Source organism: Mirounga angustirostris, unplaced genomic scaffold (genome assembly GCF_029215605.1).
Source record: "Mirounga angustirostris isolate CCGP_5_RB_7025 unplaced genomic scaffold, mMirAng1.0.hap1 SCAF_10, whole genome shotgun sequence".
In the NCBI taxonomy this organism is placed as follows: Eukaryota; Metazoa; Chordata; class Mammalia; order Carnivora; family Phocidae; genus Mirounga; species Mirounga angustirostris.
The window spans coordinates 72,391,283-72,414,695 of NW_026991718.1; the positions used below are offsets into that span (position 1 = coordinate 72,391,283).

At 36.4% G+C, this 23,413-nt stretch overlaps 1 protein-coding gene across 8 annotated transcripts in view; it reads right to left on the reverse strand.

Moving 5' to 3' along the window:
• SOCS5 (suppressor of cytokine signaling 5) overlaps positions 1 to 23,413 on the reverse strand; it is a 101,268-nt gene that overhangs the window by 77,314 nt on the left and 541 nt on the right. Inside the window, exons 2-3 of one of the 8 annotated variants that reach the window (XM_045885058.2) lie at positions 16,687 to 16,774; positions 15,512 to 15,588 (exon numbers count right to left, since the gene is read on the reverse strand). The exons of 4 other annotated variants lie outside the window; for them this stretch is intronic. The gene's annotated coding sequence lies outside the window, so the exon portion shown is untranslated. Of the gene's footprint in view, positions 1 to 615; positions 635 to 15,511; positions 15,589 to 16,686; positions 16,775 to 22,624; positions 23,014 to 23,413 lie in introns of those variants that run through there. 3 more of the 8 variants (XM_064572524.1, XM_045885059.2, XM_064572525.1) reach the window with 3 other exon arrangements.

A 23,413-nucleotide genomic window follows, 5' to 3' on the forward strand; every position in this document is an offset into this window, starting at 1 on the left:
CTTAGACACATTGTAGTCAAACTGATAAAAACTAAAAACAGTGAAAAAATTTGAAAGTAGCCAGAAAAAGAAAGTGATGCATTGCTTATAGGGGAAAAGCAACTTGAATGTGAATTTCTCACCAGAAGCCATGAAGTCCAGAAGAAAATGGCATATTTTTTAAGGGGCTGAAACAAAAGAACTGCCAACACAGAATTTCTATATCCAGAGATAATATCCTTCAGGAATAAAGGCAAAATAAAGACATTCTCAAGTGAAGGTAAGACTAAGAGAATTCATTGCCAGCAGATTTCTTCTAGAAGAATCACTAAATGGCAGAAGGGAAAAGATGCCAAGGGAAAAATAGAACATTAGTAATGAAGAAATAACAAAGAAATGATAACCATCTGGGTAAATATAATAAACTCTTTTTCTCTTCTTGAAATCCTTAAAATACATTTGGTAGTTGAAATCAAAAACATTAACACTGTCTGCATTTTCTATGTATGTAAATATATAGGACATTACAACAAAAAAGAGGAGGATAAAGAGACACATAGAGTGTTAAGATTTCTACATCCCACTTAAATGGAAAAATAGTCTAAGTAGACTATAAAAATTTAAGTACAGGCATACCTTAGAGATACTGCAGGTTCAGTTCCAGACCACTGCAATAAAGCAAATATCACAATAAAGTCATTTAAATGAGTTTTTGGCTTCCCAGAGCATATAAAAGTTATGTTTATACTATCTTTAGTCTCTTAAGTGTGCAATAGCAGTATGTCTGAAAAAACAATGTACATACCTTAATTTTAAAAAAAAACTTTATTGCTAAAAAATGCTATCATCTGAGCTTTCAGTGAGTCATGGTCACTGAACACAGATTATCAAATATAATAATATTAAATCAAATTACATTGAAATATTGTGAGAACTACCAAAATGTGACACAGAGACATGATGTGAGCAATTCATGTTGGAAAAATGGCACCAATAGAATTGCTTGATACAGGGCTGCTTCCCAAAGCTTCAATCAGTAAAAAAAAAAGGCAGTATCTATAAAGTGAGATAAAGCGAGGTATGCCTGAATGTATATTATAATCCCTAGACCAACCACACACACACACACATACACACAGTAGAATGAGATATAGGAAAAAAACAAACAAACAAAAAAAACCCACAATAGGTAAGTTAAAATGGAATACCAAAAACTGTTCAAATAACCCAAAAGAAGACAGGAAAGGGAAAAAGATAAACAAAAAACCAAAAGAATGGAAAGCAAATAATAAAATAGTAGCACTAAATCCAAACACATAAGTAATTATAATAAATGTAAAACATCTAAACATACCAATTAAAGACAGAGATTGTCAGAATGGATTTTTTAAAAAGATGATCCAATTATATGGCACCTACAAGAAAATTTATTTCAAATACGATGATATGGGTAGGTTAGACGTAAAAGGATGGAAAACGGTATATCATGGAAATATTAATCAAAAGACAGCTGGAGGGGCTATATTAACATCAAATATAGCAAACTTCAAAGCAAAGAAAATTAACAGACATAAAAGGGTCACTATATAACCATATAACCATAAAAGTGTCAATTACCAAGAAGAAGAAATTATATTATATATCTTCTAAGTTAGGTGTATGCACCTAACAAGAGAACTTCAAAATACATGAAGCAAAAACTGACCAAACTGGAAGGAGAAATCGACAAACCTCCAATTATAGTTGGAGACTTCAACACTCTTACCTCAGTAATCTATATAACTAATAGACAAAAAAATCCACAGGGATATAGAACTGAACAATCCCATCAACCAACTGGATCTGACATTTATAGAACATTCCACCCAACAGGAGTAGAGTATATTTTCTTTTCAAGTGCACAGAGAATGTTTCCTGAGACCATAACTCAGGTCATAAAACAAATCTGACAAATTTAAAAGAACCGAAGTAACACAAAATATGTTCTATGGCCATAATGAATTACACCAGAAATCATTAACAGCAAGAAAACAGAAAAATCTCTAAAAACTTGGAAATTTAGTGATGCACTTATAAATAATCCACAGGTCAGAGAAGAAGTCTCAAGGGAAATTAGAAAATATTTTTAACTGAAACAAGATAAAAATACATCAGAATTTGTACAATGTAGTTAGGCAATGTGAGATGAAAATAGTTCTTAAAAAAAAGGAAATACTGAGGTACATATCTAACAAAACATGCACAAAAGATGTATGCTGAAAATTACAACACTATTTAAAAAAAAAAAAACAAAGAAAACCTAAATAAATGGGAAGACTTACCACTTTCATGGACTGAGGTTCAACATAGTCAAGGTGTCAATTCTCCCCATTTGATCTACAGCTTAATACACTTCTAATCAAACCACTGCCCCACAAAATATAGACCAACTTATCTTAAAATCAAAAGCAAAGGAACTAAAATAGCCAAACAATTTTGAAGAATAAAATTAAGCAAGTCATACCAACTGGTTATAAAACTTACTCTAAAGCTACAGTAACTAAGACAGTATGATACTGCAGAATAAACCAGTTTCAAAAGGTTATATACTGAATAATTTCATTTATATAACATCAGTGGTTGTCAGGGATTAAGGGTGTGATACAGAGGGATAGCACGAGGAAATTTTGGGGGTGATGGCACTATGTTGTATTCTGATTGTGGTGGTGGTTACATGGATCTATATAGGAGTTAAAATTTAGAGAACTGTGCATCCCCCCCAAAATCAATTTTACCGTATATTAGTTTAAGAATTTTTTAAGCTTTAAAAAATACAATACTGTAAGTTACCTTAGGACTAATTTTTTACGAATTAAGGTTCTAAAGTAAATGTTTTGAGTATGTGTACATCAGTACAATGGGAACATGCAGAGGCAGGAGAATTCAATTTTTAAAAATTACAAAGATATGGCATAGGTATAAATTCTAGACTCAGGTATAAATTCAACTATATCTCTCAACCAACCACAGAGGCTATTCATACCTAATATCAACTAAACACATATTTAATATTGCCTTGTAAAAAAGATAATTTGAGACAAAACAAACACAGCATATATCAAATCCAAAGGAAGTCTGACTGAACATTCCACATTCATACTATTACTTTGGTCCTTGGAATGGAAATGACATTATTATCCATTATCAATACGGTATGTACCTTGTTTTTTCTAATAGCAGTTAAAGATTTACAATGGTTTATCCATATTTTTCTCATCTGATTCCACTTGACACAAAAAACACGCACTTTCAAGAATGTTGACTGAAGAAAATGACATATATAATGAAGTCTTATTCAGCTACAAAAAAGGGAGGAAGTCCTACCATTTGCAACAACATGATGAACCTAAAGGACATTAAGCTAAGTGACATAAGCCAGACACAGAAAGACAAGTACTGTTATGATTTCACTAGTATGCAGAATCAATAAAAGTTGAATTCACAGAAGCAGAATAGAATGGTGGTTGCCAGGGGCTCGGGGGTGGGGGAAATGGGAGAGATGTTGGTCAAAGGGTATGAACTTTCAGTTATAAGATGAATAATTTCTGGGGATAAAGTATATACCATGGTGACTATGGTCAATATTACTGTACTGCATACTTCAAATCTGCTGAGAGTAAATCCTGAATGTTCTCACCAAAAAAAGGGTGTGTGTGTAACTACTGGAGGCAATAATGTGTAAATTACCTTGATTGTGGTAATCATTTCACAATGTATATATTTATCAAATCATCACACTGTACACCTTAAATATATACAATTTCTATTTCTCAATTATATCTCAATAAAGCTGGTGAGGGTTGGGGGGGGGCAAGAATGCTGACTGGAACCAAGCATAATTGCACCAATCTATAACGCATCCTAAGAAGACATGAAACTTTCTTTTTTTTCCCCTAAGAAATAAAGTCATAGCAAATGAGCCCACCAAAACACACAGAGGATTATAATTCAAGATAGCTATTCTCTATAATCTTACATATTTTTGAATGACTACCATAAAAGTTAGTAGGTTTTCTCAGATTGTGATTTTAAAAAACAAAAAGACAACTACATGACCAAAATCATTTATTTAAATAAGTGAGCAACCTCACTGTCACTAACTTTTCCTAGTTCTTAAATCATTCAGTGTAAATTATTTGTGGAAGAATTCGATTTCTTTCAAATGACAAGAGCACTTTTATAACTTTTTAATTTAAAATCTTCTCAGGATATGAGCTTTAAATAGCTCTTACAAGAGCTGAAAGGATGTTAAAATGTAGTTTGGTGCAATTAAAAATTGACAACAAATATCTACCTATTGATTGACAAGTTGATTACAGAATGCTTAAAATATTTCAATTCCTGGGAGTAATACAAAAAGAGATCACAATGGTATCAGTCCTCAAGTACTTAGCTAAGTAGACGATACAGACCCATGAGATAATGAAGCACTACAACTGTAAATAAGAAAGTACTATATAGAACAATTAGAGATAACATCTAAATAGATGTCAAAATATTCTTTAGTAAATCTCCCATACAAGTCAAGTAGTAATTCAGAAGAGAAAATAAATTTGGCTGATGAAGGGAGGCCCTGGAGTCCAGTGAAGAGAAGCGTGTACTGGGGCCAGAGGCTTGCCTCAGCTCTGCCATGAAAAACTCCTGGCTAAGTCCCAACTGCTCTATGGTGTCTAGTGAGCAAACATGGTACTTGACACACACACAAAAGGACATTTGCTCATTCACCTCTGATTTGGATATGGCTAAGCATGGAAGGAAGGGCAGGCCAGGGGCTTCTTCTAGAAGTAACTCAGGACTACGGCAAGCTCACTGCTTGAATTCAATACTCCCTTCTCACAAACATGTGCAAGAAAGGGTGCTGATACCAAAAGAAGGAGCTGGTTGCTCTCCTGGCCTCCTCCAGAGCAAAACCTCTTATACCAAGGGTCTCACTGTCCTGGGCCTGGCCGCACTGGCACCTCACAGTCCCAGGAACCCCCTGTGATGCATCATCTGTCTGGCTTAGTTTCAGTCTGGTTCCCTGGGTCTCAGTAAGTTCATCTCAAAGAGAAGGAATTGGATCAGGTCCTTTACAACATCACAATCTATGAATATAATAAATTAGAAATATGAATCATAGAACATATAAACCTTACTAAGTTGTCAGCTATGAGTAAGAACAGCTTATTAAATTTGTTATCTGGACTTTGTTTTACAAGAAATATCAAGCTGTTTGAGAAATGCCAAATCAGAAAAGCAAACACTACGGAAGTCCTATGATTCTTACCTTAGTCTCAAGGTATCAAAATGGTTAGATCTAACAGTAGAATATAACCTATGTTACGTGCAAAGACTCATTATAGTTCTTCACTAGATTGAATAATTTCAGAGCAATATTCTTATGAATCAAGGAGTGTTAGTATCTCTACAACTCCAAGCACATCAGAGTTCCCAGCAATGTCTGCAGGGAACAAGAAAAGATTACCTTTCTTAACTGCCAGAACTCAAATTCAGAAGTAGAAGAAAGCAAGTCATCTTAACAATTACCAAATGGCAACTAGTAGCTAGGCATCGTGCTGGTCACTTTACATAGATTACCTTATTTACTTCCTGCAATAATCCTATGAGGTAGCTAGTTATTACCATTTTAATGATGAGAAAATTGAGATTCAGGAGGTTGAGAAATTTGCCTAGAGCTACAGAGCCCTTGACAAAGCTTAAAAATGAGGTGATCAAAGAAGAATGTACCACTGTCTCAAGTGTGTTCAGGGAAACTCTGATCAGCAGACCCAATTGTTCACATCCCTTTGGTAGACATAGCCTTTGTATGATGATGTTGGTGATGTGGGCCATCAAACAATCATGGCTTCATATTATTTCTTAATGTAAATTAAGAAATTAATGTTGTTTTCCAAATGAGTCTTCAGTAGATTTGCTTAGCATGAAATCACTTCCCCTGACCAAATTGACTTTCTGGATCTACAACTGCTGAGGAACAGACATCAGACTACTCAAGTTAAGGTCATTCTCTGAGGTCTGGTATGAATGGCACCTCCCTGGGGGAAGTGTCTATTTCTTTTTTTCATTAACCACAACATTCCTTTGTCTCTTCTTCTGAATATTAACTTTCTCTGTTGGATTTCTAACATGTTCTATATATAGCAAAAAATGTGAAGCTGAGTCACTACAGTGAGTTCCTGAAGAGCACTAGGTCCATATGCTCAAGATGCCAGGGAGAGAAACGGCAAATATAATATTTTATTGAGAAAACTAAAGACTATAACTTCTCTTTTAACATAAGGACATCTACATTTGCAAGGAGGTAGGCAGTAACAATAAGACAAAATGTCTTTAAAAAACAAAAAGCTCTGGAAAACAGAAAAAAGGAAAGAAAGCAAGCAATATTCAATCTCTTCAAGTGTACAAAGAAGTGGCTTGATAGAAACCCATAATTTTAAACTATAAAACATGTGAGATTGCCTTAGTTTAGAAAAAAAGTTTGGGGGGCGCCTGGGTGGCTCAGTTGGTTAAGCGACTGCCTTCAGCTCAGGTCATGATCCTGGAGTCCCGGGGTTGAGTCCCACATCAGGCTCCCTGCTTAGCAGGGAGTCTGCTTCTTCCTCTGACCCTCCCCCCTCTTGTGTTCTCTCTTTCTCAAATAAATAAATAAAATCTTAGAAAAAAAAAAAAGAAAAAAATTTGGAATATATACTACACTAGATTTATACTGATAAAGCTCAAGCTACAGAATCTGCAAAAAATGGAAAAGAGGCATGATCAAGAGAAGAACTAAAAATCATTCTTCCTTCATCCTCCCAATCATTAATTTTAACACAATTTTAAAAACGAAAGCAAGCTGTTTTTCAGATGATTATTAACATCGTAGTACATGCTTATTGTAGAAAATGTGAAAAACATTAGTGTATGAGATGATTGAAAAATAACCTGTAATCTAACTACTCACAGAATATTTTATATTCTATCTTTTAAATAAAGATTTCCTTTTTAAAAAACTCAAAAGTATCACTCTACTTTTTTTGTTTACTGCATTGTGAACATTTTTTTATACCTTACGCCCTCAAACATCCTAAAGCTCATGATTTTTATCACTTGTCAATCATTTTTAGTATACTAAACAAAAATTTTAAAGAACATGATTTATAATGGTTTTATAGTATTTGGTCATACAGTAGCATAATCTAACCATTTCAGAGGCTTCCCATTTTTTAATATTATAAATAGCACTGTAATGAATAAGTAATACATACCCATGCATACATTTATATGCATCTCTTATTTCCTTATAATAAATTCCTAAAGATAGAATTTTGGGGGAAAGAGTATGAACAATTTTAAGGATTCTGAATATTACCAAATTACCACTGTAATGGACTGTTTGCATACCCTCCAACCCACCGTGTTGAAATCTAATTAATCCCTGATGTGATGGTATTTGAAAATGGGACCTTTGGGAGGTAATTAGATCATGAGGGTGGAGTCCTCATGAATGGGATTAGTGCCCTTGTAAGAGGCCAGAGAGCTAGCTAGCTCTCTTTCTACCACTTGAGGAAACAGAGAGTCTGCAGTCTACAATCCTAAAAAAAGGTTCACTAGAACCCAACCATGCTGACACCCTACCTAGGACTTCTAGCCTCCAGAACCGTGAGAAATAAATTCTACTGTTTATAAGCCCCCTGTTATTTATAATACCCTAAGTTTATGGTATTTTGTTCTAGCAGCGTGAGCTAGGGTAGCCATTTAGAAAGTTGTATCAATTTGTGCTCCTACCAAAAGAAGGAATTTGCCAACACCTGATTCTTTTAATATGCCAGACCTATTAAAACATGTAACCTATGACATAATGATTCTAACCTCTTAAGCTTTTTCCATAAGTTTATTTCATAAGCTTAGAGGAAAATATTTTGTAGTAAAATTTTTTTACCTGTGATTAAGCAGTTTTTCCAGTGTTGTTTTTTAAACAAATTTATCTCTATTAAATTAGTTAACTGAAATAGTATGAATTGCATAAATTCATTTAAAAACTAAGGTTATTAAATGGGCAGTGCAGGTCTGTGATTCCTGAGCGAAGGGAAACAAAGATTCTTGAATGCCTTGACTTTCTGCTTATGCCACAGGGAAGGGAAACCTAAAAAGAGCACAGAGATCTCACTAGGTTGAGGAAACAGAACTTGAAGTTTGAAGCTAATGAAGTCACTGGAATTTAAGGTGCAGAATACAAGAAAGAAGGGAGTTGTGGAGAGAAAAAGTTTCAGAAATCTGTAGAGAGATCTCCTAATTCTTTGCCTGGAGACTAACCTGCACATGCACAAGGCAAGACTCCATGAGACCAAAGAATAAAATCTGGGGGAAAAACAACTAGAGAGTGTGAGGTGAACAACTATTTGAGCTTGCAAAGGTCTGGGAGACATTCAAATTCCTGGCGGAGTAGAGACATCTCATTGAATATCACATGCATTTGATAGACACCCCAGAAAGGCCATACCTCTGTATCAGGGCTAAGTTAGTCCTGGAATAAATAAAATGCTGAAAGCCAAAGATAAGAAGAGAGAATCTTTAAAGCAGCCAGAAGAGCAAAAAAGACATATTACACCAAAAGAACAATGGTAAAAATAATCACTAACTTCTTGTCAGAAAAATTTAAGCTAGAAGATATTTAAATGATGACTTTAAAGTGCTGCAAGGGGGAAAAAATGCTATCAACTTAAATTCTATATCCAGCATAAATATAAATAAAACAAGCTCCAGAATTGTCCTCCTGTCATAAACAAGTAGAAAACTAGTCAAAATATGAAACAACTGTTTCCAGATAGTAGACAACAGGGCATATGAAAACATGATCCTTGAAAGAAGGGAAACAAACGAGGTGAGCCCAAAGACTGTCCCTGCTTTCTTTGTGGACTACAGCACATGCAAGGGGAACCCAAGAAGGCATATTACCACAAAGGAAGAAACTAAATATAAATGCTCCAAAAACCCGCAAAAAGGGTATCCTTGAATTTCTGGCTAAATATCAATCTGCATATGTGTTGTATGAAAATCTATGAGGCTAGACAGAGAACAACTTCCAAAAAAATAACAAATGCTGGGGAGCTCTAACCCAAACAACTCCCAAAGTTCACATAGGGCCAGGATCATTCAGCTTCCGCCAACCCAAGGTGAATAAACCTTGATAAAGACATGATGCAATCAAGGAGACAAAAGAAGGGGCATGCCTCAGTAATGGGCCCAAACTAGACCTACACTGAAAGCTATTCTAGAACTGCCAAAACCCAAACCCAAAAAACCCTGAAAACAAAACTCAAAAGATCAAGCTGATCCACAAATAAATTAACTGCCTGCCAGAACAAAACTCAATACTCAAGAAAGAAAAAAAAAAAATCAAGACACTCAACATAACTCCATAAAAAATTACCAGACATAGGAAAAAATAAGAAATAGTAACTTATAATCAGGATCTAGAAGTGGTAGGAATTAGGAGAACTTTTAATATAAAGGCTTTACTTTTTATTTTTTTAAAGATTTATTTGAGGGGTTGGGGGGAGAATGTGTGTGCGTGAGTGGGGGGAGGGACAGAGAGAGACAGAATCTCAAGCAGACCCTTTATTGAGTGCGGAGCCCAATGAGGGGCTCGATCCCATGACCCAGAGACCATGACCTGAGCCAAAATCAAGAGTCGGATGCCTAACCTAACCGACTGAGCCACCCAGGTGCCCTGAGAACTTTTAATATAAGGACTTTAAAACAGTATTTAGAAAAAAATTTACAGGCTTAATGAAAAACATGAACATAAGAAAAGATAAAAATTTCAACAGAGAAATGGAAATTATTTTTTAGAAAAACAGTGGTAATTCTAGAACAATAAAAAAGTATATCTGATATAAATAATTAACTGGATAGAAATAATAGCATATCAGATAAAGGATACTTAAAAAGAAAATCAGTGTACTTGAAGACAGGGCAACAGAAACTTTTCAAACTGAAGGAAAAGAAAAAAGGACCGGAAGAAAAATGGACAGAGCTTCAGTGACCTGCCAAAAAACCCATGTAGGACTAAAGTCTGAGGAGAAAAGAAACACTTGGGAATTTAAAATTTTGAAGAGAGATGGCTAAAAATTTTACAAATATGATGAAAACAATACACCCACAGATCTAAGAAGCTCAATAAGCCCTAAGAATAAACACAAATGAAACCACACCAAGGAGTATTATATCAAAGTTGTTGAAATCCAGTCAGAGAGAGAAAAATCTCAGGAGCAACCAAAGGGTAAAGGCATATTACATATAGGAAAACAAATATAAAAATCACCGCAGAATTCCTGTCAGAAGTTATGCAACTAAAATAGTAAAAAAAAAAAAAAAGAAAAAAGAAAAAGAAATACTTTAAAAGTGCTAAAAGGAGGGGAAAAACCCTGAAAACCTAGAATTCTACATCCACTAACAATAGCTTTCAAAATTGAAAGCAAAATAAGGGGGTGGGGGAGGCTGCATTATATGAAATGTAAAAGGAAGTTTTCAAACAAAAGGAATAGGATACCTGACACAAAGTTGGATCTACACAAAGAAATAAATATCTAAAGAAATGGTTAAAATGAAGGTAAATATTAAAGACATTTTTCTCATTTTTTAAAAGATTTTATTTATTTGAGAGAGAGAGAGAGAGGGCGCACAAGCCGGGCGGGGGGGGGGGGGGCGGTGGGCAGAGGGAGAGGGAGAAGCAGACTCCCCGCTGAGCAGGGAGTCCAACTTGCGGCTCTATCCCAGGACCCTAGGATTATGACCTGAGCCAAAGGCAGGAGCTTAACTGACTGAGCCACCCAGGTGTCCCCATTTTTCTCATTTTTAATTGCTCTAAAAAGTAAGTGCCTAACAAAAGCAAAAACTAGCAATGGGGTTTAAAGCCCACATAAAATCAAAATATATGACAAAAAAAAAAAATGCCCAAAAGATTAGAGGAATTGGGAGTATATCATTATGTAAGATTTTTGCATTACACATGAAGTGGCATATTATTTGAGGGCAGACTGTTATTAAAAATAACCCATCCAAAAGCAGATAGAAAACCAATGAAAAAAGAAAAAACAGTAAACAAATGATAAGACAGTACATTTTAATCCAACCATATCAATAACTGTATTAAATGTAAATGGTCTAAACTAGTGGTTGGCAAACTTTTTCTGTAAAGAACCGGAAAATGTTTTGGGCTTTAAGGAGTATATGGTCTCTATCCCAACTACTAAACCTTGACATCATAGCATAAAAGCAGCCATAGATAGTATGTAAATGAATGGGCATGACTGTGTCCCAATAAAACATTCACATAAACAGGTGGCAGGCCAGATTTGGTCTGCCAGCCATAGTTTTGCCAACTCAAGTCTAAACATACCAAATTTATAAAGATGTAGACTGGATAAAAAAGCAAGACCCAACTACATGCTGTATACCAAAAAAAAAAAAAAAAAAAATTAAATATAAATGACATAAAGAGGTTAAAAGTAAGTGGATGGAAAAAGATACAGCATGCAAATATTAATCAAAAGAAATTTTAGTATCAGACACAGAGACTTCGGAATAAGAGAAATTACCAGCAATAAAAAAGGTATTTCATGATGACAGAGTGGTCAATTCATCAACAAGACTTAATCCTAAATGTGCTGTAACACATGTAACAATGCTTAGAACATGAAACAAATCTGAAGGAACTGAAAGGAGAAACAGATAAATCTAAACTTGTAGGTGAAAACTTCAACTCTTTTCACAATAGAACAAGTAAATAGCAAATTGGTAAAAATATAAGAAGATATACAAAGGCCAAGCTAACTGACATTTACGGAACACAGCACCCAGTAAGAGAAAATACAGTCTTCTCAAGTACACACTGAACATTAACCAAGATATACCATATGTTGGGACATAAGCCAATCAAAAGGTTTAAATGAACTGAAATTATTAAGAATATGTTCTCTGACCAAAATGGCATTAAATGAAAACACAGTAACAAAATACCTGGAAAATTCCAAATATTTGGGAATTATTTTTTTTAATAAATTTTTTTAAAAGATTTTATTTATTCATTTGAGACACAGAGATACAGAGAGAGAGAAAGAGCATGAGCAGGGGGAGAGGCAGAGGGAGAGGGAGAAGCAGGCTTCCCACTGAACCCGATGTGGGGCTCGATTCCAGGACCCTGGGATCATGATCTGAGCCGAAGGCAGACACTCAACCATCTGAGCCACCCAGGCACCCCCTGGAAATTATTTGACAACACTTCAGAACAATCCATAGGTCAAAGAAAAAAATTACAAGTGAAAAAAGAAAATATTTTGAATAAAATAATGAAAATTTATGACTTTAAAAGTTGATAACTTTTTAAATAAAGTATTAATTCAATGATCTAAACTTTCACCTTAAAAGCTAGAAAAAGTATAACAAAGTAAGGCGAAGGTAAGGAATTAATGAAAGCTCAACTCATGAACTAGAAAACAGATAAACCACAGAGAAAATCAACAAAACCAAAAGTTGATTTTTGAAAGGACTGATAAAATTGATAAGCCCTAACTGGACTAATCATGAAAGGAAAGGTGAAATGGACAAATGCCTCAAGACACAAATTACCAAAACAGGAATAAAAAGAAGTAGAATAGTCTTACATCTATTCATTTAAAAACTGAATCCTTAATTAAGAACCTTTCCACAAAAAACAAGACACACAACTCTTCAGGCTCAGATAGCTTCATTGGTGAATTCTATCAAACATTTAAGGAAGACCATCAATTGTACCCAAACTCTTTTATAAAAGAAATGAAGAGGGGACATTGTTAGTGGGAGTATAAAATGGTAAACCCACCTTGGAAACTGTTCTGTCAGTTTCTCATAATGTTAAACATACACCCATCCTATAACCCAGCAATTCGACTTCTAGGTAGTCACCCACAAGTAAGGAATATTCATGTCACAAAAGCCTTGTACATAGGAGCATTAGTCCTAGCAGCTGAAGACCAGAAACAACCCTTTCCTACAGTAATAATAGTTAAATTATAGTATATCCATACAACGGAATGCTACTCAGCAACTAAAAGGAACTAACTACTGTTACATGTAACATGGATGCATCTATATTTTAAACAAGAGCTTCATATAAATTTTATGCCCCAGCAAGTCTGAGAACCACTGTTACTACAAGAAGCACACACATAATAACAAAAAGGGAAAATATAAGAGATTTAGGTAGTTCATAAATTAATCAGTGCCACATACATCATAAACTGTATATAACAGTTGTCATTTTTCATAGATGCTTAATTGCTATTTCAATTATGGTTACTATAGTCCTCTGTTTGTGTTCAAATTTCTACTTATGTCCTTCATGGACTTCCAGTTCCAAATTTTAGTCTTTGATCCTCTAACTACTCTATTTTCTCATTAATTCTAACTTAAACTATGCATTTGAGATAAGGAATCCTGTTGACCAGTTCCTTTTCTTTTTTTCTTACTGTTCTACTTCCTTAGTAGTTTTCTCGACCTCTTAATAGTGGTATTCTTACTGTTTGCTGCACAGCCTTGACTTTCTACCTCCTTTAAAACTGAACCAAAAACTCATCTTTTCCACTAAGTGCTAAACCACCTCAGATTTTTTCCAAATTCCCTCAGCACTTGAAGATCCTCCTAATAGACAGGCTATTTATTTTACTGAGTTTGGACACCTCCTCCTCATGACTCACCAACTCCATCCCCTGGCTTAGAGAGTAGAACCTTTGGAAGCGAACTGAAAAGATTACAGTTCTCTTCAAGGTTCTTTCTCTTGAGATATTCCGTCTTGGAATGCATTCTATTTGTCAGAGCCTTAAGCTCTATAATGCTAAAGGGTAGGAGAGAAAGAGAGGCAGAGATGGTTGATTGGACTGCTCTGGACTAGATTTTCAAGAAGGTGAAAAAACCCTTCAGGCTTCAGTATCTGTTCAGACTACCTCACCAGCCCAAGGAAACAAACAAGATTCCAAAGAGAGTTTCAGTGAGGAATAAGAAAGTACATTTGTTATGAATGTACTATGGTACACTGTTCCAAGGACACTAAAATATTTCTGGCAGCAAATGTTTCTACATACTCTTTGTAAGGTTAGGTGGTGGTGGGGGGGGGGGGAGGTTGAGTTGAGGGGGGCAAAAGGCAAATATTAAAAAAATGTCTATACTCTTGAACTAAGTGCCAGTATTGGCAGTTACTTTTTGTTCTGCATACATTATTATTTAGGAATTATGGTCATTACCCACTTAATTTCACAAGTTTCAACTCTATAAACTTTTTGCCTTTCAAATCCTATCTATAAACCTGTCCACACTTCTGAGCTAGACCCATATTTACAGCTGATGTTTTGGTCATGTTATTACTTACCTAAAAAGTGTTAACTACTTACCTAGAAACAAATCCAGTATTCCCCCTCTCTCAAACTTGCACATATTATTCAACTGCCAAGTCAGGAACCTTAGACATCCTCAGCCTCTATCACCTCAAACACTAACCAAGTCCGGAGGGTTTAAACTCCTATATATCTGTGATATCAGTGCTCTTGTTTCTATCCCCACTACAAATTCCTTAATTCAGACCACCAAAATCTCTTTCCTGAACTAGGGCAAACCTTAAATGGCATCCCTGCCTGTGATCTATCCTATCGGAGGCCAGAGAGAATGCCTCATTCACTTACTCTGCCATACGTATTACTTGGTGAATAAGTATCTCCAATCTCTATTCCTCCAGACTATTCTCTTTATTACTGCTATAACCAGTTTTCTACAACAACAAACTGTGTCACTTCCCCACCTACAAAACAAAATAAAAACCTAAACTCCTTGTATGGCATATGAGACCATTAACAACTTGTTCCCATTCTACCTTGATTCTAGTCTGATTTCCTAATTTTCTTTTGTACTCATTTTGACAGATCAAACTTCACCTTTCTCCTTAAACACAATATACCCTTTCATTTTTAATAATCTAGGACAAATAGAAACTCAGTCCAGCTTGCTTTATTTTTATGATCACCCTTATACTATTTAAAGCCATTAGCTAAACCTGTACAGAAGTGATGAGTGAACCATCAGAAGATATAGCCAACTCTGTTAGCTTATTGTCATATTCTTATTAACATGGTCAGCATAGACTAAATGGAAAAGTGAGTAAAATATTTCAACTGCTTGCTGAGCTTCTTCCTTACCGTAAATTAATGTTAGAAGTCTTCAGTTACAGACTTACTACCCTCCTTTTGATTGACAGGCACAAAGAGAACTATAATTCGAATTTCTTCACATCTATCCTTTTCCTTCATCTTTAACACCTCCCTTTCCCATTTCTGCTGTTTCTCCTCTTGTACTTTCCTTCCCCTGCTACTACCTAAGTCTTCTAACACCCTCTTTGTCCACCCTTTACAAGAACATCAGTATTCCTCTATCACTTCCTGGTAGAGCACCTAAAATCTTATGAAGTACTTTCACATATACTTACGTGATTCTTGCAACCTCATTTTTTGGGATTCCAAAATCAGCAAATATCAAGGGTGTGTGGGGGGGTGGCAGTTTATACTGTGAAAATTAAAAGGAAACAAGGAAACCTCATTTAGAATGGAGCCAGGAGGCCAGCAGGGGGAGCTCTCACGCCCTATCACTTCTATCACTTTTGTCAATTGCAGACCCAACAGGAAGGGAGGTACCTTGCAAGTTAGCACTCCTTTAGCTACTACTTTACTATCCCAGCAGGAGGGGCAACAGCCCAGCCAATGAGAGACTGTCACAACTCAGCCAATGTAGTTTTTTTGTTGTTGTTTTGTTTTTTTAAGATTTTATTTATTTGACAGAGAGAGACACAGCAAGAGAGGGAACACAAGCAGGGGGAGTGGGAGAGGGAGAAGCAGGCTTCCCGCTGAGCAGCAAGCCCGATGCGGGCTCGATCCCAGAACCCTGGGATGATGACCTGAGCCAAAGGCAGATGCTTAATGACTGAGCCACCCAGGCACCCCTCAACTGCTAGTTTAATCCAATGAACTTTTTGTTTCTAACAGCCCTCCCACTTTCTCCCTTTCCTCTATGAAAGACAGGTCCTCTCCTTTGTTCTCTAGACTTGCTTGTGGTTTTGCCATAGCTTGCTTATTCGGGATTGCAATTCTCTGCTATTTCCAGGTAAACCCATTTTTGCTGGTAAAATAGCTGACAGTTTTATTTCTAAGGTTAACAATATACAGCAGAGGCTGCTCACCCAAGTAAAATTTAAGATACTTTCTTATATTTTAACTCGTCTGAGGAAACTGCATTTTTTAAAAATTATTCATCTAACATACTGCTATTCCCTCTGCCTAGAACTCCACAATCCCTCTTCACCTGCTCATCTCTCAAGACACATCTCAAGCCTTCCCCTATTCCCAGAGCAAGCATATTACACCTATTTCAATGCTATCCTAATGTTTTTCATACCACTTACTTCATACCACTGGAAGAATCCAGGTATCTGGACTCTTAATTCTGGTGTCTTTTCTACCAAATAAGGTTTTCCTTATTAACTAATGTTACCTTATTAATGCGCATTAATGATTCAACATTTCATAGTGAAGAGGAGAAACATTTTATGGATGGCCTGTGTTATTTTCCAATCTCTAGGGTAAAACTGTACACCAAAAAATCCCTTACCTTTCTTTAAAAATCAGGAATTTAAGGAATGTCTCCAAATCCTCTCAAAATATATAGATATGATCTCTCCTGGTAATGGCATCCAAAGCTGCCACAGCAAAGGAGAAAAACAGCATTTCATAAACCCTAAATTAAACTATTGTAAGTTTTAAAAGATGTCTGTTAATATCTTGGGAAACATTTAGGATTAACAATCAAAAGATGAGGGCCTTGGTCCTGACTCCATCACATATTGGGTAACTTGGGAAAGTCACTTAACCTCCCTGAGCCAAATTTCCTTTTTTGAGAAAATTGGACAATGCCACTTACCTTTCAGAATTGTTCAGAGAATTCAATGAAAAAAAATTACTGCAAATCACTTAGCCTGGAACATAATAAACAGTCAAAAAAAGGGTAATCTCTTTAATAATTATTTTCATATACATCATTTTTGTCTTCAGAACTATGCCCAACAACTCTCAACACATTCCAGGACTTTGTGGCCCAGCAACAACCACAATAAATGCCCTCAAAGAAGCTATCTCCATGACTTCTGGATCCCCTTCCTGGGTCACAACTCAGGTCCTGTAAATATAATTTGGAGTATCTGCACAGAAACTCATCAAAGGATGTTCCTGTAGCTTCTCCTTGTTGGCTTGGCTGTCAACTACCTGGAACAGCATACAGAATCAGCTGCAAATCTGGCAACTTTCACTGCCTGTCTGTCTTTTAAATCATTTATAAAGGGGCGCCTGGGTGGCTCAGTCGTTAAGTGTCTGCCTTCAGCTCAGGTCATGATCCCAGAGTCCTGGGATCGAGCCCCACATCGGGCTCCCTGCTCAGCGGGAAGCCTTCTTCTCCCTCTCCCATTCCCCCTGCTTGTGTTCCTGCTCTTGCTATCTCTCTCTCTCTGTCAAATAAATAAATAAAATCTTTTAAAAAATAAATCATTTATAAAAAAGAAAAAAAATGTTAAATAAAATTGGTCCCAGCACTGATCACCTGAAGGGTAATGAGGCTGGACTATTGTCTCATGTTAATAACCAAAGTCAGGGGCGCCTGGGTGGCTCAGTTGGTTAAGCAACTGCCTTCGGCTCAGGTCATGATCCTAGAGTCCTGGGATCAAGTCCCACATCGGGCTCCCTGCTCAGCGGGGAGTCTGCTTCTCCCTCTGATCCTCCCCCTCTCATGCTGTCTCCCATTCTCTCTCTCAGATAAATAAATAAAATCTTTAAAAAAAAAAAATAATAACCAAAGTCAAAGACTAAATAATTAGATAAATAAGCTCTCCTTTGGGGGCGCCTGGGTGGCTCAGTCGTTAAGCATCTGCCTTTGGTTCAGGTCATGATCCCAGGGTCTTGGGATCGAGCCCCGCATCGGGCTCCCTGCTCAGCGGGGAAGCCTGCTTCTCCCTCTCCCACTCCCCCTGCTTGTGTTCCCACTCTCGCTGTCTCTCTCTCTCTGTCAAATAAATAAATACACAAATACAGAAATAAATAAATAAACTCTTAAAAAAAATAAATAAGCTCCCCTTTAGCTATGTGCATATTTTAACCCCTAAAAAAAATACCTGGACTTCTTCCAATATATTTTATTTAATGTTAAGTTTATTTTTCAGCTTTGGAATATTTCACCTATTTTCCTTATACAAAGAAACTAATCTGCAGAACCCAGGGTCTACGTTAGGGCTAAACTCTTATAAAATCCTGGTTTTCCTCCACATTTCTCTTTTTTCCAACTTCCAATTCTTCACTCCCCTTTATCTGACTACCCACTATATATGAAGGCTTGTAGTTCAGTTCCCAAATCATTCCTGTTTCATCATTCTACCTTTCATGTTCCATTTTAAGTACATATACATTATTTAAGTAAGCTTCTGTCCTTTTTAATTACTTGAAATACAGTGTATCAATACTTGATTACCACCTCTAACTGAAGAATCTTGCCCAGAATAGAAAGACTGGATATTATTCCTATTACAGAAGTCTTCAAATAAAATAAGGAAGTCGTAATTTGAAGATAATCCCAGAGCAATAAGCCTATTTCAAAATCTTTTTTTTCAAAATTACCTTCCTCACTGCTTATTACTAGCTTTGATAAAAGATTATTGTATGAAATCTCATCAAAGCAAAGGTAAATTTAATTTTGGTGTTTAACATCACATGAGCAAAAGGCTTATGGACTTTTTAGAGAAAAACCTACTCTACTGTACTTGGCAATAAGTGTCATTATGATTATGGTCTCTCTCAAATCATTCCTTAGGATTTTTCACCTATATGTACAATAAAGACAGGTAACTAATTCTCAGTTAAACTACTCAGATGTAAATTTACCCAACATTAACATGAATCAACAGTCCAGCCAGTTACCAGTCAAGATTACCAGATTCAAAAGCCCTCTCTCCATTACCCACTAAAAAGTAAGACAGTTGGCTAACTCAGAAAAATAATTTATTAAGTAAGGAAAATGATTCATATTTTCCTTCAGTCATTCTCTAACATCTACATTGAAGCTAAGAAAGTAGTTTGCATGGTCCATACCTACTCAGTCCTTGTATCCATGAATTTTAAATATGAATAACTGGCAATTCACAACACCATAATTATTTTTAAACATATAAAAAATTGCAACTTAATGAATAATTGAGTAATAACTGGTTATATTTTATTATAACATGGTATTTCTAATGCCTCTTGAAACCATACTTAAATATTTTATTCACATAATTAGATTATGTAATTGATTGAAAGAAAAGATCTGCATGTCTAAGTTCTACAAAATTCCTAAAGGCATTTCATGATTCCAAAAATGTCCAATAAATTGTAATAATTTCATAATCCTTATAATATAGTTAATCAAAAGAAGATTAGGAGTTGGTCACTCTCAAACACTAAAATTCTGTGTCAGTGGAAGAAAAATATGATCCTGAAAGCTTCTGATAGCTCCATGTAATGCTTACTTCAGATTAAAGGGATGACCCATGTATTTATCACCTGAAGTACCTACCAAAAGAATGCCTGCCTGAGATCTGAAACAAAATAGCACGAATCTACTACTAACATAATAAAAATGCTTTTGAGCTACTCTTGTTTCTGATTTTAATCTCTAACCTGTAAAATGGACTCAATTCAATGAAACTCTAAAAATAAGGGCAATTAAAAATATGTGATATACATTTTTTAAATAATTGAAATTAATGTTTAAAAAGAGGCATAAAAAAGTATGCTCATGTATGACAGAAGTTACATGTTGTGACAGTAGGTAAATGTTTGTGACAGTAGGTAAAGGTGCATGAGAACCAAAGTTAAGGGGACTACAAGCCAAAGAGCTGTTATAAAAGCAATAGAAGAACCTGATAAGGCAGAACCAAAGAATATGCAGGAAAAGTCCACCACGGTCATTTAAAAAACATTTGCTAAACCACATGTGCGTAACACTAATTAGACCTGGGTTACAGCAAAGTAAAAAGAACAGAATGTTACAAAATTGGAATTACACAAATTTTATCACTAAAACCTAACAGTATAATGAATGAAGTCATCAAAACATTCACTTAATAGAAAACAAGGTTCAAGGATTTTCTCATGGCTTCATTGACAGAAAGGGACTGTAATGAAAAATAGATCTTATAAATTCCTGATTTCCTCACCTAAGCTTACCCAGTAAGCCTTTGGAACTCACTGCATTTTCACTAGGATACCTGCAAATCAATTACTGGCATTTTGATTCTAGAATAATGTCATTGCAACAAGGGTCTCCAGATGACATTGAGAAAAATAGACTCACTTGCTCTAACTTGATATGCATACCTAATTAAAAGTCCAAGATGAGCCGAGGAAGGAGAAACCAAAAAACAAACAAACATGAAGGCATCATCTGCACTAAGAGCCTGGTAAGACAGGCTATTATGTGATCATGTATTTATCTAGGAATTTTTTGTAGCCTCAAAGTGACTTCATTAATAGCAGAGAAACAAATGGGCACACAAGTGTCTGTATACACCTAACAAGCCATAAAGAATAGTGTCCAATATCTGTTGCACCCTTACTGTGTGCTAAGGAAAGAAACACTTTGAATCCTCACCACTCTCCTATGAGGTAGGTACTTTTATTACCCTCACTCTACAGATGAGGAAACCTAAAGTACACAGTGGTTAAATCACTTGCCAGACATCATAATCTTATTAAGTGTCTGAGATATAAAGTCAGTTGGTCTCTATTACAACTATGATAGAAATTATGTTTTCATAATTATCATGTAATTCTATCGCTCTTATTTTTAAAGGTACTATAACCCATGTTAACATAACAAAACTCCCACACTTACTGAGAATAATAATTTTCATATAATTTACTTTGAAAGTACAGGAGCCTTTGGATTCTGAAGATCTTGTAAGCAATTAATTTTTAGCATAAAAATGACAGAACAGTAGCCTGCCCTAAGCTCATCTAATATTTTAATCTAGATGACATGACAGTTTGTCTCTTCCCAATGAGAGAGAAATATCAGCACTTCCACTAACAATGAAGCATATTGTTTAAAACTTCTCAATAAAAGCTCATCCAGTTTTACATCATTTCATGTATAAATGTAGTCAACTCAAACTTCCCCATCCTTAGAAGTGAACAACATCACAAAAAATCCAAAAACCATTTATAGTTGGCACTGCAACTCTTTGGTAATAAACAATGTGAATGTGATAATGTAGAAAAACCCTGGACTAGAGTCCAGAGACCTGCCCACCGATCCTGGCTCTGTCACTAACTAGCAATTTAGTCCCTTCCACTGCGCTGGGCATTGGTTTCCTGATCTGCAAAATAATCATCTCCATGGCCTACTCTCCCAGCTCTAAAACAAATGTGACTCTTGTACATACATCTTTTTTCCAAGCTTCTCATTCTCATTCTATTTAGTTATTATCATCAATTTGCAGGCATTAAACATTATTTTTCCATGGTTCTACAAAAGGAGGAAACTGCCCATTCTTAACTAAGGTGATAAGGGAAAGCCTTCAGGACCACTAGTTTACCATAGATGAGTCTCAAGGTGAATAATGTAGAAGTTATAATGCTAAAAGGTGTTAGGTTTCAATATTTAGGTTACCATTTTGTGTGTCAGTACATTCTCCCTAAGGACAAATAGTAAAATTCAAGGACAATAGGGAGAAAAAAATGTAATTATCCATCAGTTATTGAAAAACTAAAAAGGTGCCAAATTAAAATATTAGTACTTTTTTGCAGAACATTTTTCTCTGATGAATTACATTACAATGCAACATATCATCTACAAATTTTCTCAAGTATGTTTTAAGTACTCCCTAAAAAAAAGAGGCCTTCCTTTTTTAAATTGTAAGGAATTAGTAAGATAATATACATATGATTAAGAAAATATTTAAAAGAGGAAAAGATCTAGCTGTGTAATTCTTAGCTTCCTCTTCTCAGTGCCATGAAGAACCTCAAAGGGGTGCTAGAGGTAGAATCTGTGGACTGCCACCGCCTGACCCTGGTATGCATTTTCTGTGTTCCTAACCCAGTCTCAAGAGTGTTATGCAAATACAAATTATTGAAATTAAACTAAGCATCTGACATTAATAATTCAACTGTTAGAAAGCTCAACCTGATTTTAGTCTTGCTTTCTAGATAGAGCTGCTACCTTACCAGCATCTTCCCAGTACAATACTTAAAGTTGACCTTGTAAAGAAACAATTAAAAGCAAGGGAAAGAAAGCATGCGAATTACTTAATAATCTTGTAGACTAAAAGTAAGTAGCAAATTCTAATAGCACAGTCAGTCCACTCTAAATGTTAAGTCAGGAAGAAGTAAGCCACAGCTATAGACTGAAAGACCTGAAGAAAGGATATTCAGCAGATGTAGAGGCGGCTACAAGAATTTAAAGGTACAGTTATGAGCACTTCCAGCAAAACTAGTAACTGGTAAAACACCATCAAACATGTACATACATTTTAAAATAAAGGAGAACTGACAAGTTCCAGCAGCAAGCCTCCTCTTGGTTGGAATGCCAAAATAAAATGTCAAAAATCACCTCGTGAATCCAATCCCCCAGCCTTTCAAAGTTCGGAACCAAACCGACATGTGTACTTAAACTGCTTCTTAGCATCCTTCTTTAAATGCAACTCCCTCTCCCAGAAAGTCAGTTCGCTTCGGCTACTTGAATGCCCAAAGCCCAGCACCAAAGAATCGTAGGAGTCCGAGTAGTTGCAGAAGGGTCTTCCAGCGGCCGCCTGCGCATCCCTTTCCACCTCGGGTTAAACCCCCGGAGGTGCTCCGGTCACTTCCCCATCCAAGCTCCCCAGTTCTCTCATCTCCCAGTGGACCGCTTCTCGTCGACCTTGAAGACCCCCGGAACGGAGCCTTAGATCCCAAGTGACTTGGCCGGTTGGCCCCTTCCCCGCAGCGCGCGTTAACTGCCCCCCACAGTCTCCGGTGGCCTCCCTCCGACCCCTATCACGAACGCCCTCCTACCGGCTCCGGACGACCCCCTTCCCCTTAGGCGCTCCACCTCCCTCCAATCAGAAAAATAATTCCTCCGAAATGCATCGAGAGCCTACTAAGCGCAAGCCCCCACTACGCGCAGCGCGGTCTGCCCTGGGCTCGCGGCCCGGACTCGCCGTCCCCCGCCCGCCGTCTCCTCCCGGCCCAAGGGCCGGCGCTGCCCCTGCCCCGGGTGTGGAGGCGCCGGCTGGAGGCGGACTGCGCCGGGCGCGGACACTGGAGGCCCGGCAGGCGGC